Here is a 21,536-nt window from a genome sequence, read left to right as displayed (position 1 = left end):
ACGAGGTCCTGTCAAACCATAACTCCATGCAGTCCCAACAGGAAGTCCTAGCTGCTGGGGCCAAGACAATGGACTGCCAAGACAATGGACTGCCTAACTGCTACAACAGCAACCATGTGGGGCAATTTGGTCCTCAAAAGGATGGAATCGGTAGTTTCCAGGCTTCATAGAAGCATCGGTAAGGCCGAGAGATCAGATTTGAGATACTCGGACCTTCTACAACCTCTCCTCTTTTCTAAACAAGTAGTTTCCTCTACCTTAGATACTTGGAGGAAAGAGACACAGGACACTGCGATGCGAAAGGCTGCCTCCTTTCACACAATGCAACAGCAGCCAACTCTACAACCTAAGACGACAACTGCGGCTCCACTCCCAGCCAACTCCACAACCTAAGACCATAACTGCAGCTCCACTCCCAGCCAAGAGCCTCAGCGGCCCCTCCTTTGTAATCAAACCTATGGGCAGAGGAAAGTCTGCTCCACCCAAGGCTAAAGGCAGAGGGAGGAACCCTAGACAGAAATAGGGTCTCGGCTCCCCCCTTCCAGTGCGTAGGGGGTTGGCTTCAGGGGAGTTGGAGTAGGTGGAAAGCTATTGAGGGCCATGCAATGGACCATCAAGGTGCTTCGTTGGGGTACCGCATCCCCTTCATAGGCTCTCCTCCTCCGATCGCGTCCACCCAGGTCCCTCGGAATCGCGGGAAACAGGAAGCCCTAGCTCAGGAGATCCAGACCATGCTTCTAAAGGGTGCCATCCAACAGGTCCCCAACACCTCCCCGTGGTTTTTCAGTCACCTCTTTCTGGTAGAGAAAGCCTCAGTGCGTTGGAGACCAGTAATCGATCTCTCTACCCTGAATCAGTTTGTGAAGCAGACTCCATTCGAAATGGAGACAGCAGCCTCCGTGATCAAAGCGGTGCGTCCAGGAGTCTTTATGGCATCTGTGGATTTGAAAGACGCATATTTCCAAGTACCGATCCATTGCTCAATTTGGAAATTCCTGCGATTTCTGGTTCAGGGTTGAAGCTTCGAGTTCAAAGTCCTATGCTTCGGCCTCTCGACCGCCCCACATGTGTTTACAAGGGTTTTCAAACTCGTTTCCTTCTGGGCACACAAGCACGGGATACGACTGCTAATGTATCTAGACGATTGGCTACTCCTGGCCTCGTCCAGGGAACAAGCTCTGGATCACCTGAGGAGGCTTCTCAACCTTTGCAAGGATCTGGGGATCCTTGTAAATGTAGAGAAGTCTTGTTTGATTCCAACCCAAGTCAAGAACTATCTGGGTATGTCCATCAAGACCAAGGGAGGGAGGGTATTCTCTTCAGAAGACAGACTTCTGAGACTGGAACAATCCATCGCCCAACTCTTGTCTCCACTGCCTCCTCCAGCCAAGTTGTGGCAGTCTTCTGGGCCATCTTTCCTCCCTGGAAAAACTAGTTCCATGAGGAAGATCAAGAATGAGAGTTCTCCAGTGGCATCTGAAGACCCATTGGTCCCAAAAGAACGATTCCCCATTCTTGCCAGTGGAGGTTCCAGCTCTGGTGATAAAAGATCTTCAGTGGTGGTCAACCAGTGAGAATACCCAAATGAGCATTCCCCTCCAAAGCTCCAATCAGAAGTTAAAACTCTTTTCGGACGCGTCACAACAGGGCGGGGGTTCCCACCTAGGCCCAAAGTTAGCATCAGGAATCTGGTCTCCGATAGAACGAACTCTCCATATAAATCATCTGGAATTGTTAGCAGCCTGGAAAGGCCTCAAATACTTTGTAGAAGATCTAAAAGGACGAGAGGTGGTGCTGATGAGCGACAACTCCACAGCCTTCTTGTACATCAACAAGCAAGGGGGTACTCTGGCAAGAGACCTCTGTCTGCTAGCAATACAGATTTGCCAGTGGGCGGAAGGTCACGACATTTCTCTCACAGCCAGATTTATTCCGGGTCAGAGAAACATCGTGGCAGATCAACTAAGCAGGCATCACCCAGTGTTGAGTGGCGAATAGTCTTTGGATCCTCGAGTTGTGAAGACAGTAATATCTTTGTGGGGTTTCCCCACAATAGACCTGTTCGCCACTATTCTCTGAATGCGAAACTTCCCTGCTACGGGTCCCCAGTTCCAGATCATCAGGGAGCGATCCAAGACGCCCTTCAACAGTCTTGGGACAACCTGGACGCATACGCCTTTCCACTCTTTTGCCTGCTGAGAAGGGTGATCAACAAACTCAGGACCTCCTGGAACTGCAAGCTAACCCTAATAACTCCGGCATGGCTAAGCAGAGAATAGTACGCAGACCTTCTTTCCCTGCTGGTTCAGGTTCCATGGTGTTCAGGTTCTATGGTTTCTTCCTCCAGAACCTCTTCTGCTGACGCAGCCACACAGTGGTGTCCCCCACGGGAGAATTCCCTTACTGAAGCTTCACTCCTGGAGGCTGTCCAGTCACTCCTCAGACGCAGAGGCTTTTCAGATTTCAGAGAAAGTGCCTGTGCACATGTCCAGGCACCTGTGCCAATCTTCCACGAACCTCTACCAAGCTAGATGGAGAGAGTGTTTGTAGCTTGGTGTAGAAGGCGAGGCGTGTCTCCACTCGATCCCTCTTCCTTTAGTGGCAGACTTCCTTTTGTACCTCAGGGAGGAAAAGCCCCTCTCAATTTCGGCAATTAAGGGCTATCGCTCAGCCTTGAGCTTCATCTGTAGACAGAGGGATTGACCTTTCCACCTCCACCTTGTTGGTTCGAGGTTTGGGAGATATTGCCCCCCCAGTTGAGATTAGACCACCACCTAATCTTAAGTTCCTTGAAGGGTCCACCCTATGAGCCCTTAAATAGGACCTCTGACTACTTTCTGACCCTTAAGACAGTCTTCCTAGTAGCTCTGGCCTTGGCAGAAAGGGTCAGTGAACTACATGGTCTGTCTTACGACAACACCTGTTCTAGAGGATGGGGGAAGTCTCTCAACTTCGTGCCAGGCTTTGTGGCCAAAACTTGGAATCCTTCATTGGCCGATGAAAGGATTCGAGAATTCTCAATAAGGTAACACAGGATACAGACCAATTGTTACTGTGCCCAGTCAGGGCGCTAAGGAAATTCCTGAAGCGCACCATACCTTTCAGAACACGCCTCCGTCATCTCTTCCTTAGTACCAACAAGGTAAAGAAAGAAGAGAATTTTTCACAACACCATCTCTTTCTGGCTCAAGAAAGTTATTGCGAGAGCCATTTACGGAGACCCAGAGGCAGCACAACCCAAAGCCCATCAAGTTAGGGGAGTGGCTGCCTCACTGGCATTTAAGAGAAATTTCTCAGTCTCTCAAGTCTTAAGAGCTGGGGTCTGGAAACGCCAATCTACATTCACCACTCACTATTTAAGCGATGTGACACATAGGTCTCTACATAACTTTTCTATAGGGCCTATTGTGGCAGTTCAACAGGTGCTGTAGCCATTGGTTGAGGATTCTGTGTTACACTAGGTTTTAAGGACATCCATCTATCTTCGTTTCTTTCTCCCTCGCATCTGGGTATCCTAGTCTGTAGCCAGTTTCAGCTGGACTCGCCAATGGAAATAAGGTATGAAACTCATCTGATTCCTCTCACAGGGTATAAGTATAGGGAAATCCTAAGAATGAAAGGGTCCGAGTCGAATGTTCCTGACTCACTTCATCCTGAAACATTTGTTTCCACGAAGCTACAAACTTTCAATTGTGCTAAGATTATGGGGATCTACAAAGAAAGAAGATTAACGGGAGTTTTTTTTTTTTTTTTTTTTTTCAAAAGAGTCTAGTTTGAGGACTATCTTCCCTAGGAATAGGGAACTCCTTGGCCACCCTAGCCTCAAGACTAAGTCTCCTATAGTAAAGAATGAGGGTTTGTATCAAGTTTAGGAACAAATGACAAACTTGTTTGTATTTTTCCTAACATACAAACGCAAATTCTTTACACAAATCTTCCCTCCATCACTTCCCCCTAGAATAATCCTAGCTAGAATCAGATTGAAGGTAAACAGTAGCTACTGACCGGCGGTCCCCCACCGCTAACAAGTGGATAACTACCTGCCCGGTCGTTAACAACCTTGTTAAGGTTTTTCTGCCGTATTTTCCAGCTCGCGTTAGAATATCTCCTATAGTAAAGAATTCGGGTTTGTATGTTAGGAAAAATACAAACTCTGTTATAAGTTTGATATATTTCCTTTCCTCACTGGGCTATTTTTCACTTTTGGAGTCCTTGGGCTTATAGCATCCGGCTTTTCCAACTAGGGCTTTAGCTTAAATAATAATAATAATAGTAATAATAGCTAATAAAGAAGACAGAAATGGTGTTGGAATAGTTCTGTCAAGTGAAATGAAAAAGTTATTGAAGTAAAAAAGATAAATGCTAAGATTAACTGGATCAAACTGATGGTTGAAAATGGCACTCTTAGCATCTTTAGTGCATATACACCCCAGATAGGCTGTTCAGAAAATGAGAAGGATTGCTTATTGTCAGACATAGAGGAGGAAATGGAAAAGTTGACAGCAGATGAAATATGCATTGTCAGGAGGTGCAAATGGACATGTAGGTCAAACTAAGTATGTGGGCATGGATATGATAAAAGAAATGCAGAGAATGAGAAAATTGTAGATTTGCTGTTTTCTGTGATATACCGGTAGTACTAGTGAATACTTTTTTTCACCAAGTGGCAAGAACACCTTGCTTTATCAAAGTGGCAGAAGGTCCAGCCAAATAAATTACTTTGTTTATAGGAGGAAAGATTTAGAGGAGGTAAAAGATTGTAAGTGTGCAACCTCGTTTGGTAGTGATGGACTTTATGGAAATTGAACAAACAAGGCAAAAGTTGCAAGGGCTGAAAGAGATTGAACCATATAGTCAGTCTGAAAAAGGTTTAAAACTAGAGTAGTTGAAGAAATTTAAAGCCATTGTTTGAAGAAATAACACTTGAAACTTAAGATGTTCCTGAATGGTGGAACAGAGCAATGGAAAATGCTGGGTGAGAGTACAGTAGTAGCAAGGTGTTTGAGCATAAGAAAACATGGTGCCTCAATGAAGAGCTAAAGGATGCAACAAAGCAAAAATAAATCCGGGAAGAAACCCTAATGGAAGAGGATCATATAGCTCATAAGGAAACAAAATGGCAAAGAAAATTTAGCAATTTCTAAGGGTGAAGCCTAGGATCAGCTTTACCAAGAGCTAGATACCAAGGAAGGGCCAAGAAGATTGTGATCTTTAAACTACCATAAATGATAAATAGAGTACCTACGATATAGCAGAATAAGGAAAAGTTGGATATGTGCTAAGGAATGTGATAGACTTGATAAACAGATGAAAATAATATTTTGGAGACATATTAAAGGAAGAGAATGAAAGATTTCCAAGAAGAGATGGATAAGCAGATTATGGACCAATCACAGAAATGACAAAAGCTGAGGTTTGAGTGGCACTGGGAAAATAAATAGTCAAGTGATGGGAAGGGATGGCATTCCTATAGAAACTTGATTGAGACGATACCAGAAAAATAGAAATTATATTAATTCCAATGTTCAATGGGAAGGGATGGCATTCCTATAGAAGCTTGGACAAGCTCTTGATGAGGAACAAATTAATGGTTGTTATTGAAAATAGAAATTGAGACGATACCAGAAAAATAGTGTATATTAATTCCAATGTTCAAAGACAAGAAATTCGGTATTGGGAAAATTACTGTGGAATCAAGTTTATTCCACATACGCTGAAGGTATTTGAAAGAATTATGGATGGAATCTGTAGACAGCAACTAGGATTCATGGCGAGTCCTGGCACTGTGGATGGTATTTACTCACTTGAGTTCTAGACAAGTAGAGAGCAAAGCAAAAGACTGCATATGGCCGTTATAGACTTTGAGAAGGCCTATGACAGAGTACCACTAAGAAATATAGAGATGTCTAAGGCATAGAGGAGTTACAGATGTTGGAACGCTCGGAGAGCTGCATAGAAATGTCGAGACCAGAAGCCTGAAAGGAGATATGCCTTAGAGAGAAGAGGGTTAAGGATAAGCAGGGAAAAAATATATATATGACGACTTGGATGGATGGCAACCAGCGAACCACAATCAAATTAGGGAGAGGAAATCTCAAAAGGGTTCAAATACCTTGGCTCTGTGAATGACAATATGGGAACATGGAAAAGGAAATAAACAACCTGATTGTGGTTGGAACAAGTGTAGTAGTGTCTTCTGGTATATAAGATGGGCAAGTCCCCATTATATTAAAGAGCATGGTGCACTAGGTCAGATCAGCGATGACATATGGATTGGAAGTAGTACCAAAGAAAATGAAGGGAAGAAAGGCGAGGATGCTTAGGTGGATTATTGGAGTAAAAAGAATGAGGGTTTGTATTATTGTCGGAACCATTGTAATTTTACTAACAGTACATACCCGAGACCTTTAATGGGAGTATAACATTGGTAAAGCTAAAAATGCCATTAAACGTTTAACAAGGTAAGCATAGGTGGTCAACAGGAGTTCGGGTAACCCTCGCTTTTGATCTTTGGTATAGGAGCTAGCGGGGTGGTTGAGGTCTGGTATACAACTTAAAGGTCTCAGGTTTGTTTAGTTAGGAAAAATGCAAATGAAAATTTTTTACTTTTTCCTGCATGTAATACAACCCATTGACCTTTAATAGATGTATCTTTATGAGAGAGGAACTTCACGTGACCAAAACTGACTTTGTTAACTGACTAGTGTGAAATAAAAAGGATTCATATTTAGGAAAAATACAAATTTTACAAATTTCTTTTCTTTAAATAAACTTTTATGCTCTTCAGCCAGTCAATTGTCTCTTAACATATCTCTTTATCTTACAGGTTCAATAACTCCTGCACACAGTGGGGGAGGGTGTTACAGCTTAGTTTTGTCTTAATCCGTTACTAAGCGCCAGTAATTTTGACCTTCAAGTACCCCATTGTTGAATATCACGAATTGCTCCAGACGCTCTAGTGCATCCCTAAAGATATGAACATTGTTTCTGCTCTGCATACATATTGGTAAAAGAAAATTAAGAGGTTTTCTGCCTTTGTCTTTATAAAGTTGTCTGGATTATTGATGTGCTCTTAAGGTAAGTTAGGGTGAGAAAATACAGATTAGATGTGTGTCCCCATTACAGGGAGTACTTATTTTTTGTTGGGACCAATATCATGGTGGAGTTCAGATAAGGTTCTGCCATGGTCCTTCAGTACTTTTGCTTACTTGTACCATGCAGATTTAGCTTAAAGGACTGGTGATAAATATGTGCATGTGTATGTAGACATACAGTATTTAGAACAATTTCTACCCAATGGTATTATTGGGATCTAATGAAAGGTATTGTGACCAGTAATGTATGTAATTTGACTTGTGAACTTTTAAATTATTGTTAAACTTTAACACCACAGAAGCCTTGTAATATTTTCTATTGAACTTGATCAGTAACCATTATCCAATATCAATTTTATCCAATATCTATTCATTGCATATATTGTCTTCACTTTTCACCTTATATATTTCTTCCTGAATTGTATAAAAGCAAAATAAAATTGTAAGGTACCAGTATGTTGTTAATAGAATTATTTTCACATGACAGGACAAAGTGATTTTTCCTTTATATTTTATTAAAGAAATAGTTTACTATAGAATTTTTTTTTTACTCCATACATGACAGCTTCCTTGGTCCATATTTTATTTTCTAATTATTAACTTGTAATTTTGAAAGTGTTTAATAAAATCTCACACGAGATTAGAACTGTTCACCACATCTTAGATTAGAACTGTTCACCACATCTTCAGAAAGAAGCCTGTAAAATGTGAAGCTGTGGAGGGATCAGTATAGTTAAAAATAACTGTGCTACATTCTGCCGCAGTTCGAATCCATAAACCACTATTTTATAACTTGTTTTTTATTTTTAATACTTTCATGCTGAAGTTAAAACATAATCTTTCCCAAGTTGCCATATCTGTTCCCATGTAAAAGTCCTAGGGAAGCTCTTAAAATTGCGTTTGGTCCCCCCTTACCTGGCTAGTGCTCATTTAGCTTGTTTGTTTATTTATTTATTTTTTCAGATCTCTAGGGAAATCCACTGCATTTTTATGTAGTGTGGCTAGTGTGTGGACGGCATCATGAAAACAGGCAGTCTGACAACTACCATCACCAATGGAGACACCGGCAAGCCTCTCTGAAAGGGCTAAGGAGGCCCAAACCTTCATTAGGTCATACGATGTCGGTTTAGCACAAGTGGAGAAGTACCTCCACCTTCTGATGGGGTGTGGCAAACCCTACACTCCACCATAACCTGAAAACCCAATTATGTAGCTCTGAGGACTCTTGCTTCTGACTCATACTCCCTGGGGACTAAGCTAAGGGTGAAAGTAGGCACACCCAATAAGTGGAAGGAAGAAACAAAGCTCTTCCTTGCTTTCAAAGGATACGCCTGATAGAGCGTAGGGATGATTGAAAAATCACGTCCATACCAAGAAGCACAGTGTGGATCTACAGCCCATTTAACTAAAGCCACCAGTAGATCTCAAACAAATTCGAGTGAGTTTCTTCTCCAACATCCCTTCCACCTCTTGCCTGCACAGGGCTTTCACTGATGCTGGGTGTTTAATCGGGAACTCGATTGAAATGAGAGATAGTGGAGGTGGGTGGTATGGAAAGGGTAGCAAGTAGCCTTCCCAAAGGACACTTTTTACCGAAGGCTCCTGTACCTTTCCAAAGACTGAGGTTGTTAATTTCATCGACTTGGCGAAGTATATCACTGTACCCAACCACTGGTCAAGCCAGAACACAGCACGGAGAGATACCAAGGGCAAGCCTCCATGACTGCTGACTCTACATGTCAAGGTGAATGTTCCGCCTTCACTCTCACAAGTGTGAGAGGTAGATGTGGCATTTTCTATCATACAGAATTGCCGCTGCCTAGAGTGGGGGAGGTAAGATCATATTTGACCTGCCGTAACACAGAGAATTCTCAGATTACAGATTTGATCACCCACTCAAAATTCAGGTCCTCAAGATCCGACAGGGGTAACTCCAAGGGGCACCGAAGTCCCAATCAATAACTGTACCAAAGTTCTCCCCCGAAGGTGGAGCCATGTTCACCTCCTGTAGGCCATTGCACGCACGAATGAGAGTAATGAGCTTCACAAACACTAAGTCTCCGACTCCGGGTAGTCATGGCAATGGGAGGAGATTTCTGGGTACGCAATGCGCTGGCACACGATGAGGAACAATGTGGCCCTGGCGTCATAGGTCGGGGCAGTTCAACCATGGCCCCATGCTTGGAGGCACAGGCAGCAGGGCCCATCGCCCCACATTTTTCACTTGGTAAGTACGACTTTGAATGTTATTAACCTCTCGTCACAATCCAGTCGAGGAAGGAGCTGACATCTAGCATTCAGGAACAAATAGAGATGGAGGTAACCATAGCTTCTCCACAACCTACGAACAGAGTGTATACCACATCATACACCTCTGTCAGGGTCTTGGTTACCGGGGACACTGGCCCGGTACACTAGTTCCGACGCTGGCCCCTTGCCTAAGGGGCGTGGCTTACAGGAGCCTCACACAGGTCGGGAATACCTCCAGGGACCTCCACAAGGGCCAGTTCCCACCTCCGGTTCCTCGACTGCCAGAACGGAGGCAACCACACCTGACTTGTGGTTGCCTCAACAGCCACCAAGGTCCCTGACCCCAAGGAACTACCATGCCCTTCACACCTAGTGCCACAGGATCACCAACCTGCAGGGGGGGGTGGGGGTTTACTGGTGGGAGGCAACCTTGGCTACCACCGCCCTCAAACCAGTCATGGTAGGCCTCCCTGAAAAACCTAAGGAAGCCCAAGCTTTTCTTAGGTTAAACCTGTCATCAACAGTTAGCAACAAAGATTCTTCAGCCTCTGAAGAGGAGCAGTGAATACTAAGGGTTCCTGGTACACCAACAAAGCATGAAAAGGATACCAATCCAAAGACGTAAGTGCAGCAGCCTTCACCGGCGTCGTCTTGGGCGCTGACCAGTCAAACTCCAATGAACACCTAGCATACTCCTTCCCTTCATTTCATACACCTGCCACGATCGACACCAGGGTATTCTTGCATACACCCTCCCCCCCCCCCCCCGGCAAACATTTAGTTCTGGTTTCCATTCCATTATCACAACCACCATACTGAAGAGAGAAAGATCAAAGCAAAAGTGAATAAAAGAACCAACTGCTCATCATCCATTTCAACAAGTGATTCCAGCTCAAGCTGAATTAATCTCCCTAATGAAAAGAAGAGGGTTTGTATGTAATATACAGTAATGTAATATTACTGTATTTCTATACTCCCCGAGTAAGCTGATGTTCATATACAGCAAATGTAAATGAACATTAGGCGAGTATAGAAATAAAGTTGTAAATTAAAATTCAGTTTATGTAAGTATAGTTTACATAAAAAAAATAAGTAATATAAATACTGTAGACCTTTAACAAGCCATTTATATAAAATTCTATCAAATTATCTACTTTGAATTGTACAAAATCTAAAAAAAATATTAATTTATCAGCAAAGTATATACAGTATTCACAAAAATCTAGAACAGAAAATTGATATAAAATTCTATCAAAATACCTAATTTGCATTGTACATTATCTATAAACATTAGTCACTTCAAACCGACTAGAAAATTATGATAAGCTAACAGGGTGAGGCAGCATAAAAACGATTCACTGCTCCAAGAATCTTCCAAGAAATCAGTCGATGAAGTAAACCCAGAAGCAACAAGAATCCATTAAGCTCTCTTGCTGCTCTCATTACAAGTGTACATGAAGCCCAATCTAATGTTTTATATGCAGTGTAAAGGTAAAATCCGAGACAAGTATACATTTTCAGATCCTTAAATCGTAGCCATCTTTCACACTAGGACACTAGCTGCCTCCCAATATTTCCAACAGATGCATTCATACTGGAACACTAGTTGCCTCCCAGTTTCCAACAGATCCTTCCATACTAGGAAACTAGTTGCCTCCCAAAGTTTCCATACTAGGACACTAGTTGCCTTCCAAAGTTTCCAACACACACTTCCATCTAGGGCACTATTTGCCTCCCAAAGGTTCCAACAGACTTACGTACTAGAACACTAGTTGCCTTCCAAAGTTTCTAACAGACACTTTCATACTAAGCCACTGCAGAGTCCCAACCAGACTACCATTTCGGTATATTGCGCCTGCAACTAGACAGAAACCAGCAGTTGCTGCCACTCGCTGTAAAGCATTGTTTTAAATGTTAGTTAACATATTTAGCCACCGGTATTTGCCCCAGCAATGATGGCTTCTTCATGGGAAAATAATTGAAAATTTCTTTCCATAACCAAACAAATGAAGGAAAAGTGTATGATGCACTCCTGTGTCCAATCTTGCAGAGTACAGATTCAATTTCTTTTTATCTGGCAGAAGGTAACGAGGAGTTCTTCGTTGGATGCCATTCTTCTGATTGACAAGGAGTGGTAAGTCGATGAGCTGCTAGTTGCCAGGCACAAACTTGACCGAGGTGACTAGTGGTGGATACCAGTGTACTACTGTGTGAAAGGGCTTAGGGTTATACTGTACCTGTATTTCTGTGTGAATAAAATATTTCAGTATTACTTGAATTATAAATTTAATTTCTAATCATTTATATAATAATTTTGTACTTAGAATTTATCTCAGGTTATTAAATTAAGTCACTATTATTTTAAATAAATGAAATGTTATATGACAAATTTTGAAGTTATATGTATTTTTCCTAGCCATACAAATCTGAGGCCTTTAATTACTGGAATTAGGTTAGCGGGAGCTGGAATTGGTCATTAAAATTGAATAACAAGCAGCTATCCAACTGGTGAGGGTGGAGGGTGAGGAGCTCACCCTCTCTCCAGTTGGAGAGCATTAGCACCTTTGAACCAGGAAGGAAGTATTAAAGAACTTGGGTTTGTATGGCTAGGAAAAATACTAAATAATAAAAAAAAAATTTGTCATTTGTTCTTACGCAACATACAAACCTCGTCCTTAAATTAGGGAGAGGGGACTTGCTGCTTGATGGGTTGGATGTCGCCTGTGAACCCAAACTGAAAGGTTCAATTTCTTCCCTGGAAGTAAGCAACACTTGTTCTATTGGGAAGCTAAGCGAGTACATATATATATAATAGGATCAAAATTAGATATCCCTCTCCCCAGAAGGGGGGACATCAGATGGAAACAAACAAAGATTAATGGTTTGGTATAAGATCCACCATCCTCCTGCCCATTAAAGGAGGATTGGGAGAGGTAATTCTTTGAACTTAAAGACAAGCTCCGAAGTGAAACTCACCAGCATGTATACAACATTTGAACTGTCTTGTCCCCACGAGAAAGGACAGAATAATGAAGGAGAAGAGCTAGTTACACTACCATTCATTGCTGATTTACATTCTACATCTACATGTTACTATAGAAAAGGTGTATCATTGTTCCATAAGGGAGCTGGGCAAATTAAACAACTAATTTGAGCAGCCACCACAAGTCCAAGCATAAAGGTGTCGAAGGACTTGCAGGTAATCTCACTAGAAAAAGGCCGTGAAGGTGGTCTGGCATCCAGACATAGGCCCTCAACTCTTGGGCCACTGACAGGTTTCTCCTCAATGCTAGGGTGGGGCCAAAGGCTTTGACCTTGAGTTCTAGTACTAGCTGACGCCTCAACACACTTGACAGTTGTGGCCTATGCTCTACAGATCTTACAAAGTCATAAAGAGACTGTTCTTTCACATCTCTTTCTTGAACCTGCAATGCCCTTCTCTCAATTACCACCCAACTCCTCCCAAAGGGAAGGGATGGAGAAGGACTCTGAGTTCTTGTTTTGGCTGCAAAGTTTGGCACAAAACTAAGAGAGACCTTTTTTCACATCTCGCTGTGGAAAACTACGAGAGCATAATTCGCCACTTCTCTTCAATGCTAGACTAACATAAGAAAAGACTGATGAGCCAGAACTCTGTCTGATGATCTCCAAAAAGGCTCGAATGAGCATGTATAAGAGCCTTGTGCGTAACGTCCCAGCCTGCTTGAAAGCTCCTCGTGAGCCGAGACAACTCCCACGAGCATAAAGGTCTGGCCCCTACTGTCAGGAGGTCATGCTCGAGTCCGATCTGTAGTCTTTGAGAGCAGCTTCTTTCGGCAACAGAAGACGAGAAAGTCGTTTATCTATGTATAAAATGCTCCAATGAGAGGAATGTCCCTTCTATGGCATCAGTCACAGTCTACCAGACTGGAAGAATAGCTGTAGAGGACTTGCGGACATCTGCCGTGTCTCGTGAAAGCCTTTTGCTCAGAGGATATGCTGGATAGTCTCTGGCTGTGAAGAGCCAAGGATTCCACAGCTGCAAGGCAGTGTGCAGTATTTCTGCTTGTGCGGCTGACTGAGAAGAGCAGCTTAGGAGGGTAGCTCTTTCAGGACTTCTACCAGAAGAGCAGGTAGCTCAGGGTACCACTCGGTCTGAGATCTGGCATACACAACTCTTCTGGCCGGATGAAGTCAAAGACTAAGAGCCAGGTGTTCCCATGCATGCTGGAAGGCATCTTCGAACATTGATCATGGGGGAAGAATGGGGAAGTAGGACCCGAGGAGATAACTGTTCCGCCATGTGGCAAACAAGTCGAACCCCAGGGTACCCTCCAGGCCAAGAAGCCTTCTGCTACCAGAGGATGTAGAAACTAGCCTGCTCCTACAACCTGTCCCTGGAAGCTGAGAGAGTCCACTAGCATTATCCTGTTCAAAAAGTATCTTCCCAACCACTCCACGGCATCCATATTTGCATCTGCAAAGAAGGTGAAAGGCTGCATCTCTTTACTAGCTGACATAAGACATTAAGGTAATGTTGTTACCCCTGAATACTACCAAGTGTCTCTGAACATTTTGATAATGTTTGTTGAGCAGATACTGTGCTTTCTTCTTTGCTCTACACGCATTACATGACCAGGTCAATTAAGTGTGCAACCCCCTCCCCCTTTCTTTGACATATCTGAGAACAGATGCAAGGTCTGGATCTGGAGAGTCACCTCCAAGCCTGATAATGCGATCGTCTGAAAGAAAGACTCTAGATGCTGCCATCAATATCACCATGTCCAGGTACTTAAACCTTGGCTTGGGTATGAGATTCAACTTCTTGCAGCACTACTGCTATCCCAGTTAGTGGCAAAAGTGTGAATCCAATCTCGATCCTGATGCCCCTGCCTACCTTGAAATGGCCAGGATTAACCAACCTTGGGATACCTTGACATCCCTCGCAAGTGGGGCCAAGGAATCATCCGTGTGAACACCGTGGCAGGTGTACACAGTTCAAAGCAGGGAGTTTGGAGCTGGTACAGTCGGTTCTCCATATTCGCAGGGGTTAGGTAACAACAAATCGCGAATGCCTGTTGCCCTAGGGTAGATCAACTCATAACCTTCCAACTCGCTGACCATTGCCTACCTGCCGTTGACTAAACACACTAACACACTAGGTAACCTACTGTACTACACTACAATGTTGTTAAGTGGTTTTTAACGTGGTATTTTAATTCATACTACTTTTCAGAGTTAATTGTACATTATTACCACAGCTTCAGTACAAGGTGAGATAACAACACAAAAGTCATAGCTAGACCACCCTATGTATAAGTAACACAAAACACTGGTTCTTATCAGTCAACATTTCTCTGATACTGAAGGATATAAAGTTATTAATAGTCATTGATTGTGATGCCCCAAAATTGAAAACAAAAGTACAAAAATGCTTTAAAGATGCACCATTAACTTTTTAAAAAGCATGAGTTTTTAGATTGTGATAATATATACTTAAACTAATCGGACAACTGAAGAAATCAAATGCCATGTTTTAAGATTTTGTATGCTGTACAATACTGAAAATACACTAATACTATTAGTAGTTCTTTTTCATAGAACATATGAATATTGCCTTGGCTACCAGATACCTTAACTGAGAGCCCTACCTGAAGGACCTAAGGATAGTGTAAGACTTCCGTAGGTCAAATTTGTCATCAGTGGTCTGCATATAAACAGGTCAAGAGCCTCAACCTCTGATGGGGTGTGACACACATTTTGGGCAATCCACACACCAGCAGATTCAAGGGCTCCTTGCTCCTGACGCATAATCCCCATGGACAAAGCCAGGGCCATATCCACAGGTGCAGCAGCAGTGGAGGAGTTGGAAGAAGCAAAAGATTTCTTCAGTGATTTAAAGGCATTATCAAGACAGACATCAGCAAATAGTTAGCTCTCTTCCCCCTCAGCCCAAACACCAGCAAAGAGTTAGCCCTCTTCCCCTTCAGGCCAAACAACTGCCACTGCACAGGTGGTGATGACTACACCTAGCAAACGGGGATGATTGCAAACAATTATGCCCCCACTACAAAACACACACACGCTGTGATCTACAGCCAGTTTACTCATAATCCATTTGTAGCTTCCACCCATTTCCTGGCAAGTAGGAATTTCTTGCTTCACATTCATCACTACAGCAATTGACAGCATTCCCTTCCTGTATGAAACTGAAATGAAGAAGTCAGATAAGGGAAAAACAATACTGTAGGTCTGTATTCGTTGTGGCCAAAATTCAAAGTAAGGCTCTTCCAACAGGTGGTGGTGCCTGCGTGCACCACCTGTCCTTACCTACCTCGTTAACAAATTCAACAGCTGTTCCAGCTTATGGCAAAATCATCTCCCTATTCAAATGACGAAGGTTTGGATTCATATAGAGTATGAACAAATAACAATTAAGTACTGTACTGTACTCTACTTCTCAATAAAGCTTATTAATGTAAGTATCTGGTAGAAAGCCTTCCTGTGTGCATTTACAAAGCACCAGTGACCCTGTTAATACCCTGTATAGAGGAGACCAATTTCTACACCATCACAGTACTGGAAAATATGGGTGGTAAAAGGATAAACCCTCAGCCAGAAATATGTTAAATTTCAAGATAGTCAGTTTCAATGCTGAAGGAATTTCACCAATAAAATCAAATCTTCTCCAGCATCAGAGATGACATACTGTACTTTGTCTCCACGAGACACAGAAGAACTAAACACCACTTAAATTTGACCCCAGGCATGCACTTGGTGGTCTACCATGCTATTCCTGTTCACGGAAGAACTTTTTATGCGAGAGATATCAATTATCTTGAACAGCAAAGATCTCTCAACTGAAGGAATGGAAATACTTGAGGTAGCAATCACACACACCATCATTGTGTCTGTTTATAAGCCCCCACCAAAACCATTTAGGTTGACCAAGTAACAATATACCACCAGAGCAGGCTGGATTCCAGCCAGGGCGATCATGCTGTAGTATACTGAACCTCACTCATACATCGAGGATTATTTTCAGGCCAGAGAAATTACTGATAGTTTATAATGCTTCTCCTAAAGTTAGCCAAAGTTGTTAATAACTCAAAGATTATGAAGATCCCGCAATCAATGCTCACCAACACTTTTGTTGAAATGGATAGCAAGAACAGCAGATATTGCATGCAGAAAAATGGTCTCCCACAAGGCTCTGTTCTGGCCCCATTACTTTTTAACACCTACATAAATGAACAGACAGAGTTTGATAACATCTGAAGGTTTATATATGCAGATGAGTTGTGTATTGCTACACAAGTGCTCTTTAACACCTCACTGCATACTTGAATGTAACTCGCTTAATGCCAACCCTGGAAAGATACAAGTGTGTATTCCCCTTAAATAGCCTCCAGGCAATAAGAATATTGAACATCTGGAGTAATGAGAAACTTGAGCATGCTGACTTCCCTGTGTACCTGGGAGTCACATTAGACCAAACCCTGTCTTTTGTGGAACATGTAAGGAAATTCAAGTTGAAAGATGCAACAATAAACAATCTACTAGGCAAACTTGCTAACTCTAACTAGGGAAAAGATCCAAAGGCACTGAGAATAACAGCTCTAGTACTGTTACTCTGCTGCTGAATATTTCTCAGCAGCATGGGCAAGACCAAGCCATGCTCACAAAATAGATCCTGAACTTAACATTACATGTAGAATTATAACCAGCACCTTGAAACCAACACACATTTGCAGAGACATTCATACCAAGACCCAGAAGCATAGTTAAGAAAACGATACAAGACAATCCCTCTTTGGTCATAGGGCCTCAGCAAGACGACTCAAATCCAGAATGAGCTTTATGACCATTCATAGTTTAGTTCCTGAGTAGTCAACTCAACTTAGGCTCAAAAAGTGGAGAGAATAGTACTACCACCCACCAAATGCTGCCGCCAGAATCCAAATGAACTCCCAAGTGAAATAACCTCTCATGAAAAGACTTGGTAACATTAAATACAGCAAGAACCAGAGTGGGTAAGACTGGGAGCAAAACCTATAAATGGCAACTCTCATTCACTGGCGAGTGCCAGTGTGGCTATCCAGTGCAACACATACTTCATGAATGTGAACTGGGACAGATTAAGTCCTCTTGAACACCAATGAAGCAGCCAAGTAATGATAAAATGATAGCGGGTTGTAAGTAATTTTTTGTGTTCAGAACATGTATAAAAAACCTTTACATCACTATAGAGCGAAAATCCGACCTACATTAAAATCGACTTACGTACAGTCTCTTGGAACCAATCACCAACATATTACTGTAATATAGACTAGTAGAATGAAAAATTTTACTATGAAAATTCATAAAAGCTGTTAGATGATCCCAGGGGTTACTAAAATGACAAATTTGGAAGTAATTTGTATTTTTCTTAAATATATAAACTTGAACTCTTTATTATGGATATATATTTTCAGCTAGCTGGAATCTAGCCATAAAGTTTTACGGGTGTCAACGACCCCCGCTAGATAGCGGGAGATAGACCAGCCACCTGCTCACACACTTACCCAGTGAAATAAATCAGTTTTGATTGCAAGCATGACTTCCTGGGGAACAGGTGATGGTGGGACAAGTATGAGTAATGAGCTCAGGTATGTAGTTAAGAAAAAAAAAATTACTAAAACTTTGTCATTTATCCCTACACGAAACGAAGACAAACTGCTTTTTACTAAGAAAACTCACCCTTAGGTGGGTGGAAGTCCGAACACCAACTTTATTATACTTTTATTATGGATATGTTTTCAGCTAGCTGGAATCTAGCCATAAAATTTTACGGGACGTTTCAACGACCCTCCGCTAGATAGCGGGAGGTAGACCAGCCAGCCACCTCGCTTACACACCCAGTGAAATAAATCGCTTTTGTTTGCAGGCAGGACTTCCTGGGGGACATGATGGTGGGACAAGTATGAGTAAAGAGCTCGGGTATGTATAGATAGGAAAAGCAAATTACTTCCAAATTTGTCGTTTGTCCCTACACGAATACAAACTTTACTCTTTACTAAAAAACTCACCCTTAGTTGGGTGCAAGTCCGAACACCAACTGACTGGGAAACTTGACCTGGAGTACGGCTCTGAGATTATTTGCGTGAAAGAGGTATTCTCCCAAACTGAGAGTTGACAGTTTGGGCAATCATGGTAAAGGAGTGGAAACAATAACTGTGATGTGACAAAGTGATAACTTTTTATAATTGAACCTAGACATTACCTGTCACCCTCTTGAAGGGAGATTGGGAACATAAGAAAATATATAAAATATTTTTTACCAAACAAGGAAAATGGTTTTTACCTACAGTCGGCAGTAGGCCAGCTTGCAGTCCCCCAGATGCTGTGCCACAAGAGAGGGGAAGATGAAGGAAGAAAAGGCCACTCATTCTGTCCATTCATCCCAGACTAACTATGGGTAGATTCTGCCCTCGACTGACTGCTACTTGTACTGTAAGGGAGCTGAAGTAACTTGAACCACTTCTTGAGTAGTCCCCACAGGTCCTAGAGAGATTGTATCTGAGTTCTTGTGGGTCTTGTGGGTTACATCTTGCAGGTATTGGGTGGTTAAGATTGTGTCTTCACCAGAGGCCCCCACTGTAGTACCTGCACCACAGTAGAGGAGGAGCATGCTTGGAAGCAGTACTCCTGTGGCTAGGGTCCACAGGTGGGTGATTAGAGAAATTATTTTGATGATTTATTTTAAGTAAAAGAATTTAGAATCGTTGAATGATTATCATGTGTAGCAGTAATATTAGAAAGAGTGAATATATAGATACACTATACTGTATAGAGAAGATTGTGAGGAAAATTATAAGTAATTTGTATCTTTCCCAACGATACAACCCTGTAGCTATTTTTAGGGGTATTAATTTCGGCGAAGCTGAAAGATGAGCCATTAGATTCTTATTGAGGGTTAACCAACCATAATGCTAGTTAGCAGGGAGGTGGGGGATAGTAGCTACACCTCTCACTCACACACCTGTGACTGTAACTCACTTTGCTTGGAGGTAGGACTTGAAAAGAGACTGGATTGGCAGGAAAATCTGTATAAATAGCTACAGGTTTGTATCATTAGGAAAAAATACAAATTACGTACAGTGGTACCTCTACATACGAATTTAATTCGTTCCACAACCAACTTCGGATGTAGAAAATGATCGGATGTAGAAACGAATTTTCCCATAAGAATACATGGTAATTCATTTAATTCGTTCCTCAGCCTAAAAACCCATAATAAATCCTTAATAAATGGCTACACATAATTACACATAACAATAACATAACTGCATAATATGAAAGAAGCATGTAAAAAAGATAATTAAAAAGAAGTAATAAATAAAAAATTTGTTTTATTGCCACTTTACCTTAGAGACAGGCCAACGCAGGTGTAGGATTTGCTACGCCAGGAGACGGACGATCGGCGAGAAGGTAGACATGGTGTTAACATGTTCTTTAAATAAATACTCTCTCTCTCTCTCTCTCTCTCTCTCTCTCTCTCTCTCTCTCTCTCAGAAAAAATTAATAGACGTCTCTAACACTAACAGTGAAGAAGAACAAGAGTCTCTCTCTCTCTCTCTCTCTCTCTCTCTCTCTCTCTCTGTTCTTCTTCACTGTTAGTGTTAGAGACGTCTATTAGAGAGAGAGAGAGAGATTAAACAAAAATGAGAGATTAAACAAAAATGTGTTGTGTACATATGATTTTTAACAGCGTTAACGAGTTGAAAGACAGTTAAATGTAACTTAACAAACAATATCAGCAAATCTGAATTCCTTTATTAACTAAAACAAATATTGATACAAACACACTCGTGTGCGTATGCGCAAACACACACACACGCACGAGGAGACACGATCGGCGAGGAGGTAGAGATGGTGACTGCGATAACATACCGTAACTTACACTACGGAAATTTTAATCTAACTTAGCTTATTTATTTTTTTATTTTTATTTTCATATTTCATATTTTTTACATCTTTTTTCTTTTGATTTTTTATTTTCATCACTTTCAGTGACGAGTTACGGTATGTTATCGCAGTCACCATCTCTACCTCCTCCCCGACCGTCTCTCTTACTGCGTAGCAATTTTTGCGCATGTGTGTGTTTGTGCATACGCACACGAGTGTGTTTGTATCAATATTTGTTTTAGTTAATAAAGGAATTCAGATTAGCTGTTATTACTTTCTTAGTTACATTTAATTGTTTTTCAACTCATTGACGCTGTTAAAAATCATATGTAGGCTACTCTAAACACATTTTTGTTTAATCCCTCTCTCTCTCTCTCTCTCTCTCTCGGAAAAAAAATAATTGAAGTATCTAACACTATAACAGCGAAGAAGAACGAGAGAGAGAGAGAGAGAGAGAGAGATTTTATTTAAAGAACATGTTAATGCTATGTTTAGAGAGAAACAGAAAAAGAGAGAAGTCTTATTTAAAAGAGCTTGTTAATGCTATCATGGTTTTCTTTGCTTCACTTTTTTCTTTCTTTCTGTTCATCACGCTGGCCCTTCTCACAAATGATCGTTGCCAACAATCTCTTTGTCCTTTATCCCTATCAACAAAAGGCGTTCTATCTCTTCCAGGGTATTGCTACAATGTCTTGTAATAATGGTGAACCCCTTTGATGGTTATTTGCCTTAATGGCTGCCTTCAGTTTGATGATCCTCGAGATCATAGGCCTATTCCGGCCATATTGTTTAGCCATACAGTATCACTCACATGCACACTGCTCTCATGTTTTTCTATAATTTCTTGCTTCAATTCTAATGAAAGAATTGCCTTCTTCCTGTACTGAAACTTGGCTTCTTAGGCATCATGATAATAGGTAAAATCAAAAAGGAAATGTGAGAAAAGGAAGAAAATAAGCACTGTTAATAACAGACCAAACAGAAGACAACCACACGATACACACAAGATTAGAGAACTGAGCACTCGACGCTCAATGGCGTAATGTTTACTTCGTGTGTCGAAATAAAATTCGGGTGTAGAGTCAAAAATTTGCTCGAATTTTACTTCGGATGTTGGAAAATTCGGATGTAGATACGTTCGTGTGTAGAGGTTCCACTGTATTTCCAAATTTGTCGCTTGCTCCATAACTGGAATACAAACCAACACTATTTACAAAGGTTGAATCACCAATTAGGAAGGTGGCTGTCCTTGCCAATCTAGCTTTT

General features: G+C 41.7%; 1 protein-coding gene and 1 long non-coding RNA gene across 2 annotated transcripts in view; both read right to left on the bottom strand.

Moving 5' to 3' along the window:
• LOC137634659 (uncharacterized) overlaps positions 1-21,536 on the bottom strand; it is a 367,202-nt gene that overhangs the window by 200,306 nt on the left and 145,360 nt on the right. The window lies entirely within an intron of this gene.
• LOC137634737 (serine/threonine-protein kinase fused-like) overlaps positions 10,134-21,536 on the bottom strand; it is a 67,803-nt gene continuing 56,400 nt past the window's right edge. The window contains exon 3 of the mRNA XM_068367228.1: positions 10,134-11,589. The gene's annotated coding sequence lies outside the window, so the exon portion shown is untranslated. The remainder of the gene's footprint in view (positions 11,590-21,536) is intronic.

The sequence above is a fragment of the Palaemon carinicauda genome, chromosome 45 (genome assembly GCF_036898095.1).
Source record: "Palaemon carinicauda isolate YSFRI2023 chromosome 45, ASM3689809v2, whole genome shotgun sequence".
Lineage (NCBI taxonomy): Eukaryota > Metazoa > Arthropoda > Malacostraca > Decapoda > Palaemonidae > Palaemon > Palaemon carinicauda.
Note: the sequence above shows the minus strand (reverse complement) of the source record. Positions and strands in the feature narration are given on the sequence as shown.